The sequence below is a fragment of the Ascaphus truei genome, chromosome 12, assembly GCF_040206685.1.
Source record: "Ascaphus truei isolate aAscTru1 chromosome 12, aAscTru1.hap1, whole genome shotgun sequence".
NCBI classification, from domain to species: Eukaryota; Metazoa; Chordata; class Amphibia; order Anura; family Ascaphidae; genus Ascaphus; species Ascaphus truei.
The window spans coordinates 4,370,511-4,385,033 of record NC_134494.1 but is presented as its reverse complement, the minus strand read 5'-3'; the positions used below and the strand labels follow the sequence as shown (position 1 = coordinate 4,385,033).

At 53.8% G+C, this 14,523-nt stretch overlaps 2 non-coding genes across 2 annotated transcripts; both read left to right on the top strand.

Annotated features, from left to right (window-relative positions):
• The first annotated feature begins 9,401 nt into the window (after positions 1 to 9,401).
• On the top strand, positions 9,402 to 9,472 carry TRNAG-GCC (transfer RNA glycine (anticodon GCC)). The gene has a single exon. It is a non-coding gene; the product is annotated as a tRNA-Gly (tRNA).
• A 1,517-nt stretch (positions 9,473 to 10,989) lies between these two features.
• Positions 10,990 to 11,060, top strand: TRNAG-GCC (transfer RNA glycine (anticodon GCC)). Its single transcript has one exon. It is a non-coding gene; the product is annotated as a tRNA-Gly (tRNA).
• Positions 11,061 to 14,523: the final 3,463 nt, after the last annotated feature.

Here is a 14,523-nt window from a genome sequence, read left to right as displayed (position 1 = left end):
GGGGGTGGTCTAACTTTGCCACAACCCCGGACACCTCCAGCCCATAGCAAGGCTGCAACAGTTGGGCTCTTAACTGAGAGTCCCCTTGCTGCTCCACCGGGGTAATGGGGACATCTAGCTGCCCTACAAGCTGCCCGTCCTTCCCCTCCCCTGGTACGCCTATCTCCTGCCACCCCTCGGTCACCCCTATAGTGAAACAACAGGGTACAGTCATAGGGAAAAATAAGTCAGGGTCAGTCTGCGACTTGGTCTGGCTTACCTTGCTGGTCCCCGCAGAGACCGTCGCCTTCGTTGGTCCCAATTGCAGGGGGACTGGAGCGGCCGCCGCCGGCCCCATCTGGGCTGGGCAGCACCGGGCCACTGCCGCAACAGCGCCCGGGTTGGGTACAGGTAAAACGGTGCAGGACAAGGGTCCCAGGTCTTTGTGGAGGAACACAGCTCCATGCAAACTTGGTAAAATAACCCCCTCCCGCAAACCCTGTCCCTCCCCCCAAATAAAACTGCCGCCGGCAGGATGCCGGAGTGGCGGCTTTTCCTCTGCCGCCGCCGCTGGTTCTCCGCCGGGATCAGGTGGATGGCCGCTGCTCTCCGCCTCTGTTGCTGATGCAGCCCGTCCAGGTTCTCCAGGAGACGTCCCGCGGAGGGTTGTCGCCCCGGCTGGGCGGGAGCCATCAGAGGATGCCGCTAACTGGGTCATCTTTTCCGCAGCTCGTGAGCGTTGGCCCTGAGGGGCTTCTTCGCCTGACCGCGCACGGTCAGGGCACTGGGCATTATTGTGGCCCATTTGTTGGCAGTTCCAGCAGCAACTGCTGGTGCTTCTCCGCCACCGGTGGACTAACCCCAGCAATGGGCAACGGAGTCCAGAGCGGAGTTGCCTGAGCGCCGTGCTCTGGGAGGGGATAAGCGGGTCGGATCATTGCCAGCTTCAGTTGCTCGAGCCGCTCAGCTGGGGACATCTCTCCCTGCGCCAACAGCAGGGCCAGCAATTCTGGGAAAAATGGACTGGCCGCCACAACGGCCAATACCTCTCCTGGTGCAAGACCACCCGCTCCCTCCACATGTCTGATGGTTACAGCAGCTGCAGCTGTGGATCTTTGCTCAGCCTGCCGGGTTTCATGCTCACCGATTGCTGTCTCTCTCTCAGCCTTGCTGGCTGCTGGTTCCCGCGCCGACTTGATGCACTCCTCCGGTCTCAGTGCCCGGCTCCAGTCAGACGGATGGCCGGCACTTTGGTTCTGGAGGCAATGCTTCTCACAAGTAGGGGAACAGTGAGGAGGTGCCATATCTTGTGTTATATGTTGTACACTGTGTGTTCAATATCTTTAGTCCCAGGAACTTGCAATTACCATCAAGTTCCCACTGGATCACAGTACCCCGCAGAATACTGTAATCCAGGTCCAGTTCAATCCCACCGCTGCCACCAGTTAATTACAAGCCTGTCACGAGAGCTTGCGACAGGCTGTAATTGACACCAAAACTATATATAAATATATATATACCTGGGTTTGAACTGGGACGAGACTTAAGATATAATAAAGTGATTTTATTCCTTGATAAAGGTGAACACAGCAAATATGTACAAATAACAGGCAAAATATAGACACTTACTTAAAAGATGAAAATAATGAAAACAGTCCCAGCTGGACTGGCAGTTTCATGCAGCAATCAGCCCAAGACATTGCATGGCATTTCTTCTCAGCAATAAAGATGGTATAGCACAACAGGCCTGATGACATGCAGGCCTGAAGATCATTTGCATGCAGAACAATGGACAACATGAACAACAATGGGTAAAAGGTGGTTCTGACTTATATATCATTTTAACCCCCTCTTTCCCAGTTTACGGCTCCGTGCCGTCTAGTAAAAAGTCTTTGAAGCTCTTTTGGCTTCCATTGAAGTGTGAATTACCACATTTACAAAAACATCCACTTCCCTTGGTCCCTAGGCCAAGCATAACAATTAGCAATTAGCTTTTGATGACCAGGTATGTAAATTCTAGCCTTCCTGCTCATTATCATAGCAGGGGGGCTGCAGTTTCTCAGAACTCAACCAAAATTTCATATTTACTGCAAATCATTGCATAACTTCCGTTCCGTAATACATACAATCAGGTGAGATATATTAACACATTCCTTGACACCTGACGCTCGCAGAGAGACCAAAAATTACAGTGTAATATGAAAATTAATAGAGATAATAATATCTGGCATTTAGCCACAGTTACATATACAATGTTTAGACTCAAAAGATCGGCTGACTCCCGCCAATACACTTATGTAATTCTTAGCCGGTTCAGCCAAGGACATCTCATAATATTCTTATATTTAATAAAGTTACTCACTTTGATTGTCTGCTGGGGGATACCTTTTGCTGGAAGGTGTGAATAACAAACACTTCCCTTCCTTTTGCCTGCTTCCCGCATAAACAATTCCCCTGGGAAGCCAGGCTCAAATCTAGCAGGATATCCTATTTAGCATCCAACTGGCCAATTCACACCTAAGCCCTTTGAAGTCCCAAGTTTCCTGAACAGACACAATACACTGGGATTTCCTTAAACTGTAGCTTATTAACCCCTTAAGTCCCAGTGGGTGGGTTATGCAGTTTTAAAACACAGAGAAGCAATATTTAGGCACAAGCTTGCATTCTCCCATCTGCATCTATCATGTGGGGTTCTAAACCCTCCTCTTCTCTAAGACACCAGCTCAGAATACCTTGCTGGCCGGCAAGACAGGTTACAATTTTCTCCCCCCCTTTCCCCTCATGTTCCAGACATCCCTGCCCTGCAGCTATTTCTCATAAGAGGCCACCCATACAAGGCAATCCACTTACAAGCTGACACAGGCAGTTGCAGGCCCATGAGGCAAAGGGAATACACAGATAACGCATTAACTAGCCCACTGGGCTTACACAGTTAACCCCTGATGATCCAGTGTGTGTGTTATGCAGGTACTGATTAACCCAGACATTACAATGGGACAGGGGAAAATACATTTACAGGTTATAACAAGGGTAAAATAACATTTCTGGGCCTCAGCCCAGTTAACCCCTTGTCTCCCTGGCGAGGCTAGAGGGGGGCCCTTGGGGTGTAACCCCGTTAATCCCGGGCCAAACCCTCACTATCGTCACACCTCCCCGGCTCAATGGGGCCCTGGTGCCCCAGTCGCCTCCCCCAGGCACTGGGGTACCACGGGCGCCCTTGACACCCTCATTACGTCCTGAGGGATTGGCCTGGCAAAATTGTCCTCCGGCATTGACCTTGTTGTCCTGGCCGCAGTGGAGAGTAAAGTCCAGTTCCTGCAAAGCCGAGCATTCCCCTTTGCCTCCCTCTGCCCCCCACCCAGTGCCTTGGGAACCAAGTCCAGGGTGAAAGGGGCTCCTGTGCAGACTAGGCTGCACATTGCCCAGAGACTGGCATATCTCTGCACCAACAGGAGACCAGCTATATAGCACAGACCGTCGCTTTCCTGTCAACCAAGTCTGGGACAGGGTTATGTCACTATTCTGTAGGGACCCTACCTGCCCTGGCTCTGTGCCCACCCGTAGCTGCTCCGCTATACTCCTGACTCTCATCCCTGGCTGCCTATCTACCCACAGCCCTTCCTTTGGGGACCCGGGGGAATCTGTCAGGGGGGTCACTCCTGGCCCATCATAGCAAGGGACTTTCTGCCTACCTAGCCCACCCCTAGCTTCTGCCAGCTGCCTGACACCCCACTGACTTCCTATCTTCCCCTGCTCCACGGTGCCTCCCTGCCTAGCCTCCCCTAGGCCCAGCACCTCAGCCTGCTGCTTACCTCCCTGCAGCCCACCTGCACTCCTCTCCTCCCTGGGCAATCCTAACCCAGACCCTGGAACTACCTGAGTGCACCTACCTCCCTGACCTTGTCTCCCCCTTACCAGGGATGAGCTCAGGGGCACCTCTCCAGACGCAACCGCCTTAGCGCTTGGCTGGCAGGTATCCCTGGGGTGGCAAAAACTGGCCACTGCCCATGATACCCCCAGCCCATAGCTAGGCTGCAACAGGGGGTTGCTGATCTGAGAAAACCCCTGGGGCTCTGCCAGGGTAACGGGAAACTCTAGCTGCAATACCTGCTGCTTTCCCTCCCTGGCTACCACTAGCCCTCCTTCTCTCACTGAGATCTGCTGCTGGCTACCTACCTGCAGCCTCCCCTCACTCCGCTTCTCCCTAGCTAACCCTAACCTGGGTCCTAGGGACACCTGAGTGAGGCCATCTCCCTGACACTGTCTCCCCCTTACCAGGGATGGGCTCAGGGGCACCTCTCCAGATGCAACCGCCTTAGCTCTTGGCTGGCAGGTATCCCTGGGGTGGCACAAGCCTGCCACTGCCCCGGATACCCCCAGCCCATAGCCAGGCTGTAACAGGGGGTTGCTGATCTGAGACACCCCCTGAGGCTCTGCCAGGGTAGTGGGGAAAACTGGCTGGCTCACTTGCTGCCTTCCCTCCCCGGTTCCCACTGGCCCACCCAACCCTCTCCCAGGCAATCCTACCCTAGAGCTGGGTGCTAACGGGGCTAGCCCCTCTCCCTGAAGCTGTGCCCCCATTACCGGAGGTGAGCTCAGGGTTGCTGGTGCAGATGCACCCACCTTAGCTTCTGGCTGGCAGGTAATCTGGGGGTGGTCTAACTGTGCCACAACCCCTGGTACCTCCAGCCCATAGCAAGGCTGCAACAGTGGGGCTCTTAACTGAGAGTCCCCTTGCTGCTCCGCCCAGGTAATGGGGAAGCCTGGCGGCCCTACAAGCTGCCCTTCCTTCCCCTCCCCTGAGATCTGATGCTGGCTACCTACCTGCAGCCTCCCCTCACTCCACTTCTCCCTAGCTAATCCTAACCTGGATCCTAGGGACACCTGAGTGAGGCCATCTCCCTGACACTGTCTCCCCATTACCAGGGATGAGCTCAGGGTTGCTGGTGCAGATGCACCCACCTTAGCTCTTGGCTGGCAGGTAATTTGGGGGTGGTCTAACTTTGCCACAACCCCGGACACCTCCAGCCCATAGCAAGGCTGCAACAGTGGGGCTCTTAACTGAGAGTCCCCTTGCTGCTCCACCGGGGTAATGGGGACATCTAGCTGCCCTACAAGCTGCCCATCCTTCCCCTCCCCTGGTACCCCTATCTCCTGCCACCCCTCGGTCACCCCTATAGTGAAACAACAGGGTACAGTCATAGGGAAAAATAAGTCAGGGTCAGTCTGCGACTTGGTCTGGCTTACCTTGCTGGTCCCCGCAGAGACCGTCGCCTTCGTTGGTCCCAATTGCAGGGGGACTGGAGCGGCCGCCGCTGGCCCCATCTGGGCTGGGCAGTACCGGGCCACTGCCGCAACAGCGCCCGGGTTGGGTACAGGTAAAACGGTGCAGGACAAGGGTCCCAGGTCTTTGTGGAGGAACACAGCTCCATGCAAACTTGGTAAAATAACCCCCTCCCGCAAACCCTGTCCCTCCCCCCAAATAAAACTGCCGCCGGCAGGATGCCGGAGTGGCGGCTTTTCCTCTGCCGCCGCCGCTGGTTCTCCGCCGGGATCAGGTGGATGGCCGCTGCTCTCCGCCGCTGTTGCTGATGCAGCCCGTCCAGGTTCTCCAGGAGACGTCCCGCGGAGGGTTGTCGCCCCGGCTGGGCGGGAGCCATCAGAGGATGCCGCCAACTGGGTCATCTTTTCCGCAGCTCGTGAGCGTTGGCCCTGAGGGGCTTCTTCGCCTGACCGCGCACGGTCAGGGCACTGGGCATTATTGTGGCCCATTTGTTGGCAGTTCCAGCAGCAACTGCTGGTGCTTCTCCGCCACCGGTGGACTAACCCCAGCAAGGGGCAACGGAGTCCAGAGCAGAGTTGCCTGAGCGCCGTGCTCTGGGAGGGGATAAGCGGGTCGGATCATTGCCAGCTTCAGCTGCTCGAGCCGCTCAGCTGGGGACATCTCTCCCTGCGCCAACAGCAGGGCCAGCAATTCTGGGAAAAATGGACTGGCCGCCGCAACGGCCAATACCTCTCCTGGTGCAAGACCACCCGCTCCCTCCACATGTCTGATGGTTACAGCAGCTGCAGCTGTGGATCTTTGCTCAGCCTGCCGGGTTTCATGCTCACCGATTGCTGTCTCTCTCTCAGCCTTGCTGGCTGCTGGTCCCCGCGCCGACTTGATGCACTCCTCCGGTCTCAGTGCCCGGCTCCAGTCAGACGGATGGCCGGCACTTTGGTTCTGGAGGCAATGCTTCTCACAAGTAGGGGAACAGTGAGGAGGTGCCATATCTTGTGTTATATGTTGTACACTGTGTGTTCAATATCTTTAGTCCCAGGAACTTGCAATTACCATCAAGTTCCCACTGGATCACAGTACCCCGCAGAATACTGTAATCCAGGTCCAGTTCAATCCCACCGCTGCCACCAGTTAATTACAAGCCTGTCACGAGAGCTTGCGACAGGCTGTAATTGACACCAAAACTATATATAAATATATATATACCTGGGTTTGAACTGGGACGAGACTTAAGATATAATAAAGTGATTTTATTCCTTGATAAAGGTGAACACAGCAAATATGTACAAATAACAGGCAAAATATAGACACTTACTTAAAAGATGAAAATAATGGAGGCGCATGCGCGATGGTGAGGAGAGTAGCAGCTTGAGCTGAGAGCTCCCGCACCCGCCGCATGAAAACAACAGCATCACAGCATTTAAAATAAACTTTTGCCCGAAAAAATATCACTCAACACCAGGGGAATAACCCAGGATGGCCCCGCAACCCACAAAAAAAAATTAACCGGCGATATGCGCAAATATGTGAGCCGGGCCGCAACGCGGGGGGCCGAGGCAGAAATGGCGCCGGGCTCTGCAGCGGGATCCGAATCCGAGCGGGAGGAGGAGAGGGAGGACGCGGCAGGCCAGCTCCCGGTGCGAAGATGCGACTTCGACCGGCTCTACAACAACATGAAGTCGCTCTTCCGCGCCGAAATCCAGGAGCTCAGAAAAGAAGTTCAGGGCCTGGGAGAACGCACAGGAGCATTGGAGGATAACATGGCGGCCTCCAACACCGCGGCGAAAAAGGCGGAGAAGAGAGCTAATCACCTGCAAGCCCAAATATCAGAGCTGGCGGAGAGGCAAGAAGACTCTGAAAACAGAGACCGTCGAAGTAACCTCCGCATCAGGGGCATCTCTGAGGATGTAACGGACATTAAAGATTACATCACCCGCTGGTTGTCTGTTTTGTTGCCGGAGGTGCCCGCGGCGGAGCTAGCAATGGACCGCTGTCACCGGGCCCTCCGGAGTAGGCCGGCGGCCTCTGACCAACCAAGAGACATAATTGCACGAATGCACTTCTACAGCGCTCGGGAAGCAGCGCTCCAATCAGCCCGGGGCCCTGGGACATGCAGCTTTGAGGGAACCTCCATCCAACTGTTCCAAGACCTTTCTCCTATTACCCTGGCCCGCCGAAAGAAACTCCAACCAGTCACGAAACTACTGCGGGACAGGGCAATAAGATACAGATTGACCTTCCCATTTGGACTGCTGGTCCTGCGAAATGGGAAGGCCATTTCTATGAAGGAGCCAGAGGAAGCCTCAGAATTCCTCCGTAAACTCGGAGTGGAGGACGGCCCCGCACCAAACAACAGGGGAGATCGGAGTCCACCCGCAGACTGGCAAAAAGCCCCCAGCCCAAAAAACCACAAGACCAGGGCGACGGAAGAAGAGGTGTAAATAAGCGCCTAATCAGTTGAGTTGGCCACAGTTGGGCCCTAGTTTCTCCCAAACTCTCGCCAGATCTACCCCAAAACTGGTACAAAATATACAGCAGGCTTCTCAGCAAAGACCGGAGACTCCTGTAAAACCGCAACAAAACGAACTATAGCCGTGGGGCTAAAGCGGCCTAAACTTACCTGCTGTTCCAGTGGTCGTGAGGAAAAACGGATACCCGGAAACCACCGTGGCACGCAGGACCCAGAAGATGGCGACGCCAGACCGCATGGAGGGATCCCCAACACCTACTGGATGCAGAAGTCGTTTCGGCGGGAAGAGATCGCAAGAAGACATCCGCTCCTCCCGACGTCCGGCGACTCAATGATGGCGTCCGGAAGGACGTCACCGGAAGTAGAGGGACGGCCATCTTGGATGGGGCATAACTTGCCGGGTTCCCGAAGTCCCACGATACTTCAGCTTCCAGATTCTGGCCTTCGCAGGGGCCAGACGAGGTGCTCTGGCAATGGACAAGACAAGACACTGTCTGCATCAGCTGTACACTGGCGACACACTTTATTCGAGCTCGGCTAGTCCCACGAATTCGGGTATACCCGGGTGTATTGAGGTTTGTGACTGTTTTCTGCCCGAGTGCATTGAGGTATTTTCCAGGCAGGGATTGAAGCATTTTATTCCCGCTGGCTGCAATACTGCACAGTATATATATATATACTGCATTACAATTCATGAATTTATGCCATCTGGTAGACACGCGAAGCATTGCAGCCTATTAAATCCTAATCATTATCATTTAACAGATCAGCCGCCCGTCAGCCAGGCATGAACCCAGGCTGGGAAGGCAAACGCAACGGGGCTTGTCAGAGGTGAGGAGCGGCGCATTCCAGGTATCTGCCAGGTACATACTGGGTATTTGCTCGAATAAAGTGTGTCGGTGCAGTAGATCTCCCCCCCCCCTCCCTCTCTCTCCCTTCCCCCGGCCGAGAACCGGAGCTCCCACGGACAGGTGGTAGCGGGAACACCCCTACCGGACACCTCACAGGGGGCACCCTCAGGACCGGGTCTGACACCCATACATGTCAGCAGCCCCCCCCCTCACGCATCCCCCTTCATATGCGCGCGCTAAGATAACGTTAAGGCTATGAGAGGTCGGCCCGTGGCGGCGCTTAGGCAGGCGAGACAGACCCATAGGTTCCCCCCCACCCCCCCTGCGCACTAAGTCAATACATGAAGCAGGAGCACCCAGCTCCCTAATACACTTAGGCGAGCGAGCTAGATCCACAGAGCAGGGTTGAGGTAAAGAGAGCCCAAAGAGAGCCCAAACACAGGTAATGTATCTTTATCATCTTTGAGCTGATGGTTGGTCGTTCAGATGACTTTCCTTAATCATTGCATCATAGTGCCGCCCGGCCAAACTTGATATATACCGCGACATATTGCAATGTGCCATATTATATTGCCGTTATAGTAATGAAACCATTGGAGGTGGTTGGTCCACGCTCACAAGCCCATCTTTTGGTCAGTCAGTCACGATGTTTCCTTTTACCGCTTGTGACACCAGGATCCCTTGAAAGGTGTGCGAAGGTTAAACTTTCATTTAGGCCACTGGAATGTGTTGTCGCATGCTGGTATATCCTCTCTGATTGTTGACATCGGCGTTTCTTTTCACGATGGCCTCTGCGAACTGTATCTTTCATTGCAGTGCAGCATTGGTGGTTCAGTGGTAGAATTCTCGCCTGCCACGCGGGAGGCCCGGGTTCGATTCCCGGCCAATGCATCCTTTTTCCTTGAATTGCCGTTCACGATGCCCGTGAATCCGTCCCTGTTGTCATGGTTGAAGGCCAATGCTCTGGATTGGGAAATATGTGTAGACAGAGATGAGAAATCAAATGACACACACAAATGGCTTACCTTTTGAAGCAAGCAAGGGTTTCGCCTCACTATGTTCTTGACATTCAAGGTAGGCCATATACCTTTGTGTGGACTGTAGTGTCCTGTACGCTAAATAATTCAATCTACACTGGCGACACACTTTATTCGAGCTTGGCTAGTCCCACGAATTCGGGTATACCCGGGTGTATTGAGGTTTGTGACTGTTTTCTGCCCGAGTGCATTGAGTTATTTTCCAAGCAGGGATTGAAGCATTTTATTCCAGCTGGCTGCAATACTGCACAGTATATATATATAGACTGCATTACAATTCATGAATTTATGCCATCTGGTAGACACGCGAAGCATTGCAGCCTATTAAATCCTAATCATTATCATTTAACAGATCAGCCGCCCATCAGCCAGGCATGAACCCAGGCTGGGAAGGCAAATGCAACGGGGCTTGTCAGAGGTGAGGAGTGGCGCATTCCAGGTATCTGCCAGGTACATACCGGGTATTTGCTCGAATAAAGTGTGTCGGTGCAGTACATTATTCTGAGGCTATTGCTAGCTACACTCAGAATACAAAACAGGGTTGAGTTGGGGGGGGGGAAGGGAAGGATGAGAACCGCTCAACGCGTGTGCCCGCCTGCCGAGACATCAGAGCGAATGACGTCATCGCACCCGACGTGTTTCTTACTCCTCTACATACGGAGCTTCGTCAGGGCAAATCAGTGGGACTAGCCAGCCTCGCAGCTAGATAAACGGATGTGTCTCGGTGGTTACCAGACTGCAACGTCTGGTTGACTCTTCCGGGGTTCCGCATGCAGGCAACTATTGTGGATACTTCCCTAATTCATCCAGGACAGCGACATTTTACCACCAGTCACTCGTGAAGTATTTCTCGCATAGATTCAAAGCGTGTATCGATAATACCGCGCATGGGAATTATCACCATTTAACTGACGGCTAGGTTAAAACATTTAAAACCATATAGCATGCGGTATCATCCCACGCTCAGTACCGGCAGGGAACAGTCACAGTTGGCACTGCTATCTTTATCATCTTTGAGCTGATGGTTGGTCGTTCAGATGACTTTCCTTAATCATTGCAACATAGTGCCGCCCGGCCAAACTTGATATATACCGCGACATATTGCAATGTGCCATATTATATTGCCGTTATAGTAATGAAACCATTGGAGGTGGTTGGTCCACGCTCACAAGCCCATCTTTTGGTCAGTCAGTCACGATGTTTCCTTTTACCGCTTGTGACACCAGGATCCCTTGAAAGGTGTGCGAAGGTTAAACTTTCATTTAGGCCACTGGAATGTGTTGTCGCATGCTGGTATATCCTCTCTGATTGTTGACATCGGCGTTTCTTTTCACGATGGCCTCTGCGAACTGTATCTTTCATTGCAGTGCAGCATTGGTGGTTCAGTGGTAGAATTCTCGCCTGCCACGCGGGAGGCCCGGGTTCGATTCCCGGCCAATGCATCCTTTTTCCTTGAATTGCCGTTCACGATGCCCGTGAATCCGTCCCTGTTGTCATGGTTGAAGGCCAATGCTCTGGATTGGGAAATATGTGTAGACAGAGATGAGAAATCAAATGACACACACAAATGGCTTACCTTTTGAAGCAAGCAAGGGTTTCGCCTCACTATGTTCTTGACATTCAAGGTAGGCCATATACCTTTGTGTGGACTGTAGTGTCATTCTGGCCGGCAAGACAGGTTACAATTTTCTCCCCCCTTTCCCCTCATGTTCCAGACATCCCTGCCCTGCAGCTATTTCTCATAAGAGGCCACCCATACAAGGCAATCCACTTACAAGCTGACACAGGCAGTTGCAGGCCCATGAGGCAAAGGGAATACACAGATAACGCATTAACTAGCCCACTGGGCTTGCACAGTTAACCCCTGATGATCCAGTGTGTGTGTTATGCAGGTACTGATTAACCCAGACATTACAATGGGACAGGGGAAAATACATTTACAGGTTATAACAAGGGTAAAATCACATTTCTGGGCCTCAGCCCAGTTAACCCCTTGTCTCCCTGGCGAGGTTAGAGGGGGGCCCTTGGGGTGTAACCCCGTTAATCCCGGGCCAAACCCTCACTATCGTCACACCTCCCCGGCTCAATGGGGCCCTGGTGCCCCAGTCGCCTCCCCCAGGCACTGGGGTACCACGGGCACCCTTGACGCCCTCATTACGTCCTGAGGGATTGGCCTGGCAAAATTGTCCTCCGGCATTGACCTTGTTGTCCTGGCCGCAGTGGAGAGTAAAGTCCAGTTCCTGCAAAGCCGGGCATTCCCCTTTGCCTCCCTCTGCCCCCCACCCAGTGCCTTGGGAACCAAGTCCAGGGTGAAAGGGGCTCCTGTGCAGACTAGGCTGCACATTGCCCAGAGACTGGCATATCTCTGCACCAACAGGAGACCAGCTATATAGCACAGACCGTCGCTTTCCTGTCAACCAAGTCTGGGACAGGGTTATGTCACTATTCTGTAGGGACCCTACCTGCCCTGGCTCTGTGCCCACCCGTAGCTGCTCCGCTATACTCCCGACTCTCCTCCCTGGCTGCCTATCTACCCACAGCCCTTCCTTTGGGGACCCGGGGGAATCTGTCAGGGGGGTCACTCCTGGCCCGTCATAGCAAGGGACTTTCTGCCTACCTAGCCCACCCCTAGCTTCTGCCAGCTGCCTGACACCCCACTGACTTCCTATCTTCCCCTGCTCCACGGTGCCTCCCTGCCTAGCCTCCCCTAGGCCCAGCACCTCAGCCTGCTGCTTACCTCCCTGCAGCCCACCTGCACTCCTCTCCTCCCTGGGCAATCCTAACCCAGACCCTGGAACTACCTGAGTGCACCTACCTCCCTGACCTTGTCTCCCCCTTACCAGGGATGAGCTCAGGGGCACCTCTCCAGACGCAACCGCCTTAGCGCTTGGCTGGCAGGTATCCCTGGGGTGGCAAAAACTGGCCACTGCCCATGATACCCCCAGCCCATAGCTAGGCTGCAACAGGGGGTTGCTGATCTGAGAAACCCCCTGGGGCTCTGCCAGGGTAACGGGAAACTCTAGCTGCAATACCTGCTGCTTTCCCTCCCTGGCTACCACTAGCCCTCCTTCTCTCACTGAGATCTGCTGCTGGCTACCTACCTGCAGCCTCCCCTCACTCCGCTTCTCCCTAGCTAACCCTAACCTAACCCCAGGACATACTTGAAAACGAGAGGTAACTCTCAATGTATTACTTCCTGGTAAAATATTTTATAAATAAATAAATAAATAAACCTGGGTCCTAGGGACACCTGAGTGAGGCCATCTCCCTGACACTGTCTCCCCCTTACCAGGGATGAGCTCAGGGGCACCTCTCCAGATGCAACCGCCTTAGCTCTTGGCTGGCAGGTATCCCTGGGGTGGCACAAGCCTGCCACTGCCCCGGATACCCCCAGCCCATAGCCAGGCGGTAACAGGGGGTTGCTGATCTGAGACACCCCCTGAGGCTCTGCCAGGGTAGCGGGGAAAACTGGCTGGCTCACTTGCTGCCTTCCCTCCCCAGCAATTCTGGGAAAAATGGACTCTCCTGGTGCAAGACCACCCGCTCCCTCCACATGTCTGATGGTTACAGCAGCTGCAGCTGTGGCTCTTTGCTCAGCCTGCCGGGTTTCATGCTCACCGATTGCTGTCTCTCTCTCAGCCTTGCTGGCTGCTGGTCCCCGCGCCGACTTGATGCACTCCTCCGGTCTCAGTGCCCAGCTCCAGTCAGACGGATGGCCGGCACTTTGGTTCTGGAGGCAATGCTTCTCACAAGTAGGGGAACAGTGAGGAGGTGCCATATCTTGTGTTATATGTTGTACACTGTGTGTTCAATATCTTTAGTCCCAGGAACTTGCAATTACCATCAAGTTCCCACTGGATCACAGTACACCGCAGAATACTGTAATCCAGGTCCAGTTCAATCCCACCGCTGCCACCAGTTAATTACAAGCCTGTCACGAGAGCTTGCGACAGGCTGTAATTGACACCAAAACTATATATAAATATATATATACCTGGGTTTGAACTGGGACGAGACTTAAGATATAATAAAGTGATTTTATTCCTTGATAAAGGTGAACACAGCAAATATGTACAAATAACAGGCAAAATATAGACACTTACTTAAAAGATGAAAATAATGGAGGCGCATGCGCGATGGTGAGGAGAGTAGCAGCTTAAGCTGAGAGCTCCCGCACCCGCCGCATGAAAACAACAGCATCACAGCATTTAAAATAAACTTTTGCCCGAAAAAATATCACTCAACAGCAGAGGAATAACCCAGGATGGCCCCGCAACCCACAAAAAAAAATCAACCGGCGATATGCGCAAATATGTGAGCCGGGCCGCAACGCGGGGGGCCGAGGCAGAAATGGCGCCGGGCTCTGCAGCGGGATCCGAATCCGAGCGGGAGGAGGAGAAGGAGGACGCGGCAGGCCAGCTCCCGGTGCGAAGATGCGATTTCGACCGGCTCTACAACAACATGAAGTCGCTCTTCCGCGCCGAAATCGTGGAGCTCAGAAAAGAAGTTCAGGGCCTGGGAGAAAGCACAGGAGCATTGGAGGATAACATGGCGGCCTCCAACACCGCGGCGAAAAAGGCGGAGAAGAGAGCTAATCACCTGCAAGCCCAAATATCAGAGCTGGCGGAGAGGCAAGAAGACTCTGAAAACAGAGACCGTCGAAGTAACCTCCGCATCAGGGGCATCTCTGAGGATGTAACGGACATTAAAGATTACATCACCCGCTGGTTGTCTGTTTTGTTGCCGGAGGTGCCCGCGGCGGAGCTAGCAATGGACCGCTGTCACCGGGCCCTCCGGAGTAGGCCGGCGGCCTCTGACCAACCAAGAGACATAATTGCACGAATGCACTTCTACAGCGCTCGGGAAGCAGCGCTCCAATCAGCCCGGGGCCCTGGGACATGCAGC